The sequence below is a fragment of the Manis javanica genome, chromosome 15, assembly GCF_040802235.1.
Source record: "Manis javanica isolate MJ-LG chromosome 15, MJ_LKY, whole genome shotgun sequence".
Taxonomy (NCBI): Eukaryota; Metazoa; Chordata; class Mammalia; order Pholidota; family Manidae; genus Manis; species Manis javanica.
The window spans coordinates 24,960,964-24,974,272 of NC_133170.1; positions in this window are offsets into that span (position 1 = coordinate 24,960,964).

The window sequence follows — 13,309 nt, forward strand, 5'->3', positions numbered from 1 at the left end:
CCTTTACTTTAGCACAGATGAATTTAAGTAGAATGTCATCCTTCATATATTGTCTGGTTTTAACACATTCAACTTATGAAATTCTTTGAAAATTACAATTCATTCCCATTATCCACAGGGATGTAGCCACATCCCAATTCATTTTCTGCTCCTGCTCAGTTGTTCTAAGCATCGAACTCCCACAAACGGCTAGTTATGATAGCGACTAACATTGTTTCAGCTGAGGTTCTGAGCAGTGAATTTTTTTTTAATTCACATATATTCCTTATGCTGAACATTATATATATCCATGACTTGTTTATTTTATAAATAGAAGTTTGAACCTCTTAATCCCCTTCGCCTATTTCAAGACCCCCAACTCTTCTCTGCCACCATGTAACAGTTTGTTTCCTGAATCTGTGAGACTTTGTTTTGTTTTGTTTGTTCATTTGTTTTGTATTTTAGATTACACATATAAGTGAAATGAAATATTTGTCTTCCTCTGTTTGACCTATTTCACTTAGCATAACACCCTCTAAATCCAATCATGTAGTTGAAAAATGGCAAGATTTCTTTCTTTTTTTATGGCTTAGTACTATTCCGTTGCATTTGTTTGTGTGTGTGTGTATATCACTTTTCTTTATCCCTTTATCTACTAGTAGGCACTTGGGTTGCTTCCATATCTTGGCTGTTATAATAATGCTGCAAATAACATAGGGGTGCACATATCTTTTCAATGTAGTGTTTTGTCCTCTTTGGATAAATACCCAGAAGTAGAATTGCTGGATTGTATGGTAGTTATATTTTTAATTTTTTGAGGAACTTCCATACTGCTTTCCATAGTGACTACACCAATTTACATTAACACCACAGTGTATGCGGGTTCCCTTTTCTCCACATTCCCACCAACACTTGTTATTTCTTATCTTTTTGATATTAGCCATTCTGACTGCTGTGAGGTGATAGATCACTGTGGTTTTGTGTTTCCCTGATGATTAATGATGTTGACCATCTTTCCATGTGCCTGTTGACCATTTGTATGTCTTCTTTAGATAAATGTCTACTCAAGTCCTCTGCCCGTTTTTCAATCAGATTATTTTTATGGTGTCAATTTGTATGAGTTCTTTATATATTTTGGACGTTAATCCCTCATCAGATGTCTCATTTGCAAATGCTTTCTGCCATACAGTAGTTTTTCTTTTTGTAATGCTGATGTTTTTCTTAACTGTGCAGAAGATTTTTAGTCTGATGTAGTTTCATTTGTTTATTTTTCCCTTTGTTTCTCTTGTCTGAGGAGACAGATCCAAAAAAATATTGCTAAGACCAACATCAATGAGTTTACCACCCATGTTTTTTTTTTTTTTAGAATTTTATGGTTTCAGGTCTTACATTTAAATCTTTAATCTATTTTGAGTTTATTTTTATGTATGACTTAAGACAGTAATTCAGTTTCATTCTCTTGCATGTAGCTGTTCAGTTATCCCAACACTATTTATTGAAGGCAAATATCTTTTTCCCCACCAATTGTAGATTCTTGTCTTTTCCCATTGTATATTCTTGCCTCCTTTGCCATAGATTAATTGACCACATATGAGTTCACTCCTCTGTTCCATTCTATTGATCTGTGTCTATTTTTGTGACCATTTTGATTACTATAGCTTTGTAGTATAGTTTGAAATCTGGAAGCATGATACCTTGAGCTTTGTTTTTCTTTCTCAAGATTGCTTTGTCTATTTAGAGTCTTTCATGGTTCCATACAAATTTTAGGATTATTCTAGTTCTATGAAAACTATTTTGATGGTGATTGCATTGAATTTGTAGATTTCTTTTGGTAGTAGGAACATTTTAACAACATCAATTTTTCCAAGCAATGAACATGGTATATCTTTCCATGTTGCTGTGTCACCCTCAATTTCTTTCATCAGTGTCTTATAGTTTCCAAAATACAGGTCTTTCACCTCCTTAGCTAAATTTATTCCTAGGTATTTTATTCTTTTTTGATGCAATTATAAATGGGATTGTTTTATTCATTTTTCTTTCAGATACTTCATTATTAAATATAGAAATGCAACCGATTTCATTTTGTATCCTGAAACTTTGCTGAATTCATGTATTAATTATAATAACTTTTGGTGGAGTCATTAGGGTTTTCTATAGTATCATGTCACCTGCAAATAGGAAAGTTTTACTTCTTCCTTCTAATTTGGATGCTTTTTTAGTGGTGGATCTTGACAAATGTTCATATAAGTAAAATCTTCTGGCCAGTATCTACGTTTTAAAAAATCCCTGCCAATTTCCAGTTCATTTCACCTCTCATCACTAGGACATATTACAGAAACATTATCAGGAGAAAAAGGAGGAGGCTAATTGTATAATTACCCTTATACAAATTAATATGTTTGCTCTTGGGCATAATCAAAATTCTTGTTTTATTCTAATGCGCTACTGATAACCTGTGGAACTATAAATGTACTTACATGCACTGGATAGATCTGGGCAGTCCTAATATATTGAGACTAGTTCTTCTTAGACATCATCAGTTAAGTCATTGTTAATTAAATGCAAAGCATATGCTAAGAAGTAAAACCTTTGTTGTATTGAATTCAGTTGGACGAAAGGAAAAGCAAATTGTGAATATAAACTGCTTTCTCACAAAGAACTCTTAAAAAGAAAATGCAGGAGTTTCAAGTCTCTGCTGAAGAACACTAGGAAACTCAAATACAAATGCTGAGGATGTCAAGTACTAGCATGAAATACAAGGTACATCAGAGAGGTAAACAGAGTCCAGACTTAGAACAAAGAGTTTATATTACAGAACATGTGGAGAAAGAGCAATAAAAGATTGAGAACAAGAAGAAAAGTCAGCATGGGATTATCCATAATGCATATTCAGTAGCTGTTGTGTACGTAGAGTGCAGTGGGTTTGTCTAGCTTAAAGAGCAGAAGAAAGCATAAGGCAAATATCATTTTCAGGGGGACCATAAATGTATAGGGACATCTGTAATGTTAAACGGTAGAGAAAAACAACTTATAGTCAATATGGAAGTAATATAGGCCAGTTGTAAAATTGTGATATTAGGGAGCTTAGCCTCATTAATTATGAATAGAGACAGAGTTATCTAGGCTCTTTCTGGTGGTAAAATGGTATGGAGACAGGATCTTGTTTCTGTCTTGTAAATATTTGCTGAAAGACAGGACCCTTAGTCTTGAAGCACTCATTGATTTGGAGAGGTAATCAAGATAGTAAGTGAAGCATAAGTAGATCATTTGAAAAAAATTACTGGAGTTGGTACATGACGAAGACGGTCACAAGGCATGAACAAAGCAGAAGCCCAATTACTAGAACTGGGGGGAAATAAAAGTATGATGGAATCAAGCCAACTATTAGTCAATAAGTGGCTAACAAAGAACTATTTGTACACAGGAAGCATATACATATCATTTCATCTGTTCAAAGTAAGTGATGAGTTAGCAAATGTGCAGCTTAAATTTATACTCACTATGCTAGACTATTAAAGAAGAATAATCTGAGAAGGGCAATACTGAGCTAATAAAGGCCAAGAGCATAAAAGAGACAGAAGACATTGCTCTCTGGGGTTTTGAGGGTAAAAAAAAAGATACGTGAGATGAAGAACTTTCCAGAAAAGCTGAAAATAATAGTACAAGAACTTGAAGCCAAGAGAGTCCTGGCACTCTGTCACAAAGTATAAGTAAGTTAGATGGCCATTCTCTGTGACTAGACAATTAATGTGAGCTCTGTAAATCACCATGACTGTTATATATCACCTTTTAAATAAACCCTGACAAAGGTGTATTTTCTAATAAAGATACATATTTCTTATTTGCTTAACATAGTATATATTTTCCAGTTATCTAAACAGATTTGTGATTGCTGTTATTGTCTCATAGATTTCAAAAAAATAGCAACATAGTCACAAATTAATGTTTTCCCTCTGCTATAATCCAGAAAATAAAATTTTTATTTTTAATGTTTTCTAGTTTTGTTGAGAGATAATTGACATACATCAGTGTATAAATTTAAGGTGAACAGCATAACAGTTTAAATTACATATGAAATTATGAGCATATTAATTTACATATATTATGAATTTATCTGTTATGAATTATTACCAGTTAGCATCTATCATCTCAAAAGAATTTTTAGTTAGCATCTATCTCATCTCAATGAAAAGAAAAATAAAAAGAATTTTCCTTGTGATGAAAATTCTTTAGGATTTACACTCTTTAACAAATTTCATCTATATCGTATAACAGTGTTAACTATGGTCTCATGTTGTATGCTACATCCCTAGTACTTATTATCATATAAATTTTGAACACCTTTTGATTATCATACCTTTTGAACACCTTCCTTCAAAAAACATTTTAAAATCATGTCTATTCTGCATCCGTGGATGTATTATTGCCCTTGTCTAGCTTGGATTAACACAGAGTCTACAGGCACACACCTGATCATCTACAATTGCTCTCTTACAACACTAAACTATGTTTTCTACCTTTATCTTGCATCTACCTACCACTTCAGCATTTTATTTAAAAAAATAATAATAATAATAAAGGGAGAAATGTGGGATTCACATATAAATCAAGTATAAAAATCAAACGAATATTCATATTTGACCTGATTGTTTATAGTTCATAATGAGTGATCAAAACCAGTTTCTGTGATGACTGCCCTTGTACTGTTCACCATGTAAGAACTTATTCACTATGTAAGAATTTGTTCACCATGTAAGAACTTGTTCGTTATGCTTCAGAAGATTGGAGACTGACGAGAATTAGGCTGGGGGTGGATTAATGATTGTGCATTGAGCATTGACTCCCCTATACAGAATTTTATTGTTGTTAACAACCATTTGATCAATAAATATGAGAGATGCTCTCTCAAAAAAAACCAACAGGATGTCCAGTATGATGTTATCTATATAAAAGTATAACACATATACCAATACCATATTGGGTGTTGATACATTTTTGTGTAATAAAAGTATAAAAACATAGAAGAGAAGGGTATACACACCACATTTTGGAGTGTGAGTGCTCTGGGGAAGGAGGGCTAGGAAGTAGTTCAGCAGAGTCTATACAGTTTTCTTTCTTATTAAAATTAGATCATTTTGCCAAATGTGGCAGAAATGTAAATATTTCTTAAATCTGGGTCGTGGGGGTGCATGAGCTTGTTAAAATACTCTCAGTGCATTTCTGTGTGTTTGTAATATTTCTCACTAACAAATTATCTGGAAGATTCTACAGTAGGACAGTAGCCATAGTTACCTTTGAAGGTAGAATTCCTGGTAAGTTTTTTCTTTGCTTTTTTGTGTTTTCTAAATTACATTTGTGCTATATGTAAGTCTGTGGTAAAAATAAAGGCAACAATTTAAAAAAATCATATCTAAATTCATGCAAACTAAATCAAGTTATGAAAAATATAAGCAACACATTATCTGGGATTTTCTTTTGCTACAGAAGATGTTACTGAGGAAATTGGCAAAATATGATTAAGGTTTGTAGATTAAATTAGAATATTGTACCCATGTTAATCTCCCGATTTTGTAACTTCTGATTTTAATAACTGTACTGTGGTTATGAAAGAGAATGTCATTATTTTTAGAAAACAAAGAAACCGGAAATACTTGCCTGTTTTAAGGAACTATTTAGGAGAAAATGAACATCATGTCTTCAATTTAACTCTCAGATGATTGAGAAAAAATGTGTGTGTGAGATATAAAAACCTGTATATGGACATTCATTCTCTAACATTTTGGGGCTCAGGCTACTTCCTTTCAATGGGTTTCATTGACTGTAGCTCTGCCTCCTTATTCTTGAATAATCTTACATTGATAAAACATTATCTAGGATAACCAGTTTAGATTCTTTCAAATAGAGTCAGAGCTGAAGCACATTTTTCAAATAATCTGTATTTTTCAAAGGATCTGTCTAGATTTTCAGGATTTTTTTGCTAATCTTTTTTTTTATTAAGGTATTGTAGATACACAATGTTATGAAGGTTTCACATGAGCAACATTGTAGTTTCAACATTCACCCATATTGTCAAGCCCTCCCCCACCAACCCCACTGCAATCACTGTCCATCAGCATAGTAAGATGCTGTAGAGTCATTACTTGTCTTCTCCGTGCTATACTGCCTTCCCCATGACCTACCTATATTATGGGTGCTAATTATAATGCCCCTTGATCCCCTTCTCCCTCCCTCCCCAGCCCCTTCCCTTTGGTAACTTAGACCCTTCTTGGAGTCTGTGAGTCTGCTGCTGTTTTGTCCCTTCGGCTTTGCTTTGTTGTTATGCTCCACAAATGAGTGAAATCACTTGGTACTTTGCTATTTTTTTCGATCCTTATTTACATTTCATCCAACAAAATTTTTTAGCTGCTCACTTTTCCAAAATGTTCCATCCTTAGAGAAACAATTCTTCATTTAATTCATGTTTTAGCCACAAATGAAATATTTTTTAACTATGTAGAGGACAATTCTTATAATAATGGGGATAGAGCCTAAAATACCTGAGCTAGTAATGGCTTCTCTAGGTAAATATTTCTGAAAGGAGGTTTGAAGGGCTATTACTAATGACACTATTTTCTTTTCTTTTCTTTTTTAAAATTAGGTCTTCAACTTTTTTTTCTGGAAGGCCTTATCCACTTTTTTTGAGCTCTCATGCCACCATCTTTAATCTCTTAATGACACTATTTTCAAAACTCAATTAGTGATGTTCCAAAAAGTAGAGTAAAATGTAGCATCACATGGCTCCTCCCATCACTCCAACCAAGTGTTAATACCAACCAACAGCATTAGCTCAATACAATGGACAGGTTATTGTGAACTATAATAATTAAGATATGTGACACTAACTAAGAAAAAGTCATACTTGGCTCTTATTTGTCTTCTCAAAAAAAATGTACCAAGTCATTTTCAAAGTGCCTGGAATGTATCAGAGAACATATTACCTCCCTATTTTGGAGCATATGTTTAAATGTGGCAAGTGGGGAAAGGGAAAGATGAACACCCAAGAGAAACAAGGGTCAAATACATAAGGAAATTATGTTGTATATTAGAAAGTAAAAATTATATAGACAAAAAGAAAAGTGAATACAGCTGTGGAGATATAAAGATGGGGAATTATTTTTTAAACTAATTATGGGAAAGACTTCCTGAAAAGCTGACAACAGTCAAGGTTTAAAGAGAGTGAGGGAATGAATGTTCTAGACAAAGGAAACAACAAGGACAGTGACCCCCAAGGCAGGACTGTGCTTGGTGTGCTCGAGGAACAGGAAGGAAGCCAGAATTGGTGGAAATTGATTAGGGAAAGAGTCACAGTAAATTCAGAGAGGTAAGGAGTGGTGGTGGGAGATGACAAGTAGGAACTCTGTGGCATCTTACTGCACTGATGGACAGTGACTGCACTGGGATATGGGAGGTACTCGATAATATGGGTGAATGTAGCAACCACACTGTTTTCCTTGTGAAACCTTCATAAGAGTGTATATCAATGATACCTTAATAAAAAATAATAATAACTTAGTTTTGTTCAATAAAAAGTTTCTTTAACCTGCACATCACATTTTTACTTTTTATTTACTGACCTTTGCTGGTTCCTGTTTGGGCACTTGTTTTCCTGTGCGTCTGTGAACTGAGTATATTGACAGGTCATGAACTAAATGAATGATTCCTCTGCCTTTTATCCATTGTCTGAAGACCTTCACTTTCCTTTCAGCATTCCGTCTATACTACCAGGGCAGTGGAGACTGTTTTTCCCCAAATAATCTTACTTTTATATGGAGCTCTAAGACATATAATGAAAGTCATGTAGCAGTAACTGCGGTCACGTTGAAGATGTATCAAAACTTCTTCCTTTCTAATACAGTTGCTTGCTTGTCATAAAGCCTGAAGTCAACCACTCCACTCCACCAGCATGCTCACCCATTAACCAAGTCTTTTTTCTTCTTTACTCAGTATCTGTTAACTATAGCCTCCTCTCAACATGCACCACCCCTGCTTTAACTCATCCTTAGCATTTGTTTCTTGGATTATTTGTGTAGCAAATATAACAGAAAATATGGATTTAGAGGCTGTTACAGTTGCACCAGCATTCTAGGAATTGCAGAAGTCATCTTTAGGGGTTCATTTGTTTGGACAAAACCTACTACTTACCTTCTTATTATGAAAGCTAACACACTTAGCTAAAAAGTAGTAGAAAAAGGTCTGCAAATAACACAAAATTGAATATTCAATGGGTGTCAAGATTATTATGTGGCTAAATGATGTTGGATTATTCTTTTTTTAAAGTTTTTCTTACTCTTAGATGCCCTGGGATTTGGTAAAGAAGTTTTATTTGAGAGAGGCCTCTTATTTGAGCAGAAACAAGTTCCAGAAATATGGCATAATGTTGGTGATGCCAGGGTTCTTGTTTGCAGAGTCAAAGAATGAACTCTGTAAACACTCAAGGTAAGAGAGCAAGGCAAAGGTTTTTATTTAGAGATAAAGTGAGAGAGCAGAGCTCCTGGCTCAGGCCAGGAGGGGACAAGAGAGCCCAGGGGTGGTGCATTGTCTAGGGGTTTTATAGGCAATTGAGAGACAAAGGGCTAGGGATGGACACCTGCTAAATGGTCCCAAAATGCTTATCTTTGAAGAGACATTAAGTTTCTTATTAGTCTTCCTGGTTATTTACAAGAATTTTACTCCTCTGATTTCCTCCCAGGATAGCAGCTTCCTGGTCTAGGAGGTATCATTCAAGACTGCCTGCTTTGCTCCCAAGGTGGGCTGAGTTATTGTCTGTTTGTTAAAGAGTATGTTAAAGAAAGTTACAAACAAATTCCTCTTAAAATGCAATCTAATTTTCAAGATGGAATCCTTCCTGATTTTACTATGTTGTTTTGGGCTTGCTTGCTACATTGCCCAGGTTGCAAATCATTTGTTTAGGGCTGGAGGAAGAAAAGTAGCACCTGGGTAAAGTCAGAAAAACAAGCTGGGCCCCCCAGCAGGCCAAAGCAAATCCCACAATGGATTATCTTGCTTTGTTTTTTTCCAGAGGCCCTCTCAGCCTACTCTGTCTAAGCCCATGGTCCCAGTCTCATTGGGAAAATCCCTGCGACAAGGCCAGGTTAATGGACATAAGGACAAGCACTAGCTGACACTCAATTTAAGTTTTCTGCTTTGTTTTCCTAATGATTTATTTAAATCTTTGTTAAGAACTATTAGCAGCAATATTAGGAAGAACCAGGGGCAAAAGAACAGATGTGATCCTGAAGAAAGTAGGACAGGTAGTTTGAGAAGTAATCAAACATACAAATTTCCACTGGAGAATTTCATAAACTTTAGGCACAGGGACTGAATTTCCTTGCAAGACCACAGGGTGAAGCGTCAAAGTACAAACGTTTGTATTAAAAGGAAAATTGACTCATATATGTAGAGATTCGTGTCCACCTGGAATGCACATGGCATTTTCCATGTTGTTTTGCATTCTCATTCTATGGTTCTGTCTTTCAAATATAACTGTACTTCTCTAAAATCTTTCATTAAAAATCCTCATTCTGAGCAAATGATTCTATTTTAAAAATCCTCATTGTCTTCTGTACAAAGTCAAGACTTTTGTCATGTACTTTATGTTTTAACTTCCAAATGTAGATCTTTCCACACCTTTAGATAACCTGTATCTTATTCATACAGTTCCTAAGTTCTCAAGTGGGTCATATTTTCACATGACTCAAAGCTTTCATGCTAGTAATACCTATGACTGAAATATTTCCTCCCTTATCTGTGTGACTACTGTCGATGCAGTTTCAGATTTAACCAGTACAGAGCTTTCCTGACCCCCTTTATGTCGAGCTAAAAGATGCTTAGCTATGCTGTCAAAGTATCCATATACACTGCCATCAAAACCTATGTCTCACTCCCTTGTTGTTGATTTCTTGTTTATGGTGTCTTGTTCATCTGTGAATTCATATCACTGATCCCAAAGACTAGCATCTATGGGGCATTCAGTATTTCATAAACAAGTAATTGACTAGATAAACAAATTAGAGCAATTGGGCAGCAACATGCTGTTTTAAAAGGATACTCTTTTACATTTAATATAAAAATAAAATAGTGTAGATCAGTGACAAGTAAAGCATAATTTAATTTTTTCCATTTTATTTATTTATTAAGGTATTATTGATATACGCTCTTATGAAAGTTTCACATGAAAAACAATGTGGTTACTACATTCACTCACATTATCAAGTCCCTCCCATACCCCACTGCAGTCACTGTCCATCAGTGTAGTAAGATGCCACAGAGTCCCTACTTGTTTTCTCTGTGCTATGCTGTCTTCCTCATGATCCCCCCCAACACCATGTCTACTAATCATAATACCCCTCAATCCCTTTCTCCTTGCCTCCCCAGATGCCCTTCCCCACCTCTTCTCCCCTTTGGTAACTGCTAGTCCATTCTTGGAGTCTTGGAGTCTGTGAGTCTCCTCCGATTTGCTCCTTCAGTTTTGCTTCTTTGTTACACTCCACAAGTGAGGGAAATCATTTGTACTTGTCTTTCTCTGCCTGGCTTATTTCACTGAGCATAATACCCTCTAGCTCCATCCATGTTGTTCTAAATGGTAGGATTTGTTTCTTTTAAGCATAACTCAATTTTTATTTGATCATTTCAGAACATTTAGTACATACATAGATGTATGTGTTCAAATATAAGTATTTGGAGCTATTTACAAAATATAATCATATTATATTATAATATTCCATATGCTGCTTTTCTCATTTATAAACTAGCATGGCCTTTCCAAATCAATACATGAAAAGTGACATTATTTTTTAACAACTGCATAGTATTCTACCAAATGGATGTTCTAAATTTTATTGCCAACATTCATCTCTTTCTACTCTGAAAAATAGTTTCAAAGTTTTCACTATAAAATAACTGCATATTTATATTCGCAATCTTGTCCACTTGTTTCCTTAGAATATATGCCTATGAGTGAATTCTTAAATATCTTGGACTTGAGGGCTTAATAGTACATACATAGGAAAGCCTGTACTGTGTACATTTTGTACCCGATTCTTATTATGGATATGAAAGCCTGAGATTTTCAGCAAGTAATTGGGTGTGATGTTCGTGGTTTTTGCAAACAGCTGCTTTCAAAAAGGGAAGAACATGACATTCTTCCTTAAAAAATCCATTTGTGAAAGTATCTCTGTGCTGACAAAATATAAAGCAATTTTACAAGGATGCATAGAGGGTTCACTTACTACTTCTGGAATGCAATAGGAAGGATGTTTGGTTATCACCTAACTTAGTCTTTTTATTTCTAAAGAGGCTAAGAGAAAAGATTATTTTTACCATGAATAAGTGACAACATTCTTACACAGGGAGCATTAACAATAAGAAAAGATACAAGTATCTCAGAACCCCACCAAGTTTTATCTGCCCATTTGTACTGATGCTTTTCTAAGGATTTATGTTTTGCTTAGAGTTCAGATTTTTACTCCTTTCCAATGTCTTCAGCCTAAAGGAAAATTACTGGTTTCTGGAATTGTGTTCTTTATGACGGAAAGTCATTGTCCAGTTTTCTTTCTCTTGCCTTAAGGATTTCTGGAATCTTGTTATGGAAATAAAAATGAGTATGGAGTAAAAAATGCCACTATTTGGTCCTTATTCTACATAATAAGCAATGTTGTGTTAGCCATTTAAATTTATTTAAGCCTCAGTATTCTAATCTGCAAGATGAAGAAATTATTATTTCACAAGGTGGCTGGCAAGATTAAGGGAGGCAGCACAGCTGGAAATGTATAACACATTAACTGTATAAAGCATGTGCCATCTGCAATTGTTAGTAGATAAGACTAGCTTGGCATTCATAAAAGCCTTAGTTTCTTTATTCTTTACATATCAGATTCAGTATTTACTACTCTCCTTTGTCCCTGGGAGTAAGTTTTGCTTCCTCATGTTGAATATCTGATTTTAAAGTGACTTTTTCTTAATATTTAAAGAAGAGGTCTACTTCTTTCCAATTCTGATACCCATTTTCCAGACCTCACCATTTTGCAGGAAGTAAAAATACTTCTGCAATATCTGTTCTCTTCTGGATATCCTATTCTGCAAGCCACTCACACTGGCAAGCCTGTTTTCTTGTGCATATATAGCACCAGCATGTTTTGATAAACTAAGGGAAGTGCCCTCTTTGCTACCGTTTTGCCTGGGCTCCATTCACACTCATACCCTATGTTTCTGTTTTTAATATTCAAGGAGCGCTTGCTCTGTCCTAAGTCCTAGGCCATCTCTCTTATTTGGCCAGCTTCCTATGTTCCCTCATTTCATTCTTGTTCCTTTGCTATTTACTGAATCTAATTTTAAAAAGACCTACTTTTATATTCTGTTTTTTAATTCTAACTTTAAATCATGTATGTCCGGATTTCATATTCTGGATTGAAAATTGAACTTACTATTGTGTGCAACTTGGTCATGAAATAATCCAGCTGCAAAAGCCAAAGAACCTTGCTCAAAAGACACTTCTGGAAATGCAGTGAAACTCCCCCATTTGGGAGGGCCTCTGGAGGCAACTTCTAATACTATCCTCAGCTTAAACATTTTCCTTCTGTTTTTTCATTTTAATATTATTTACTCATATACTTATTTTAAATGATTTTTTTCTGACATTATTGAACTTGAATTTGTTTTGAACTTCCAGAGTGTCAAGAGCAGAGTTAATAGGTTTCCCCTTTTTTTAAATGATCTCATATGATTTTGTGTGTAAATCTTATGACATTGTTTATAATTGTCTAAACTCTGTGTTAAATAGTAAATTCTTTGAGGGCTGGGATCATACTTGTTTTATTCCTTGCACTTATCACAATTTGTGGTTTGCTCTAAGCTGCATTAACTAAGTTTCAGAATGAATGGATTAATAAATGAAAATTTTCCACATGGTATACCCAAACGTTATCTTAGAACAACACGCAATTGAAGGATTGTATAAAAAATCTTTTAAACAAAATACTTTGAAACTAAAATATATTTTTAATCATTTGTTTAGTAAAAATATTTTCATTTAGTGCTTAATATTATGTGCCAGGCTCAAAAGAATCGCTGACATTTTGAGTGGCTTTTAGTTTTTTTTTTGTTTTTTTTTTTTTGAGAGGGCATCTCTCATATTTACTGATCAAATGGTTGTTAACAACAATAAAATTCTGTATAGGGGGGTCAATGCTCAATGCACAATCATTAATCCATCTCAAGCCTAGTTCTTCTCAGTCTCCAATCTTCTGAAGCATAACGAACAAGTTCTTACATGGTGAACGAATTCTTACATAGT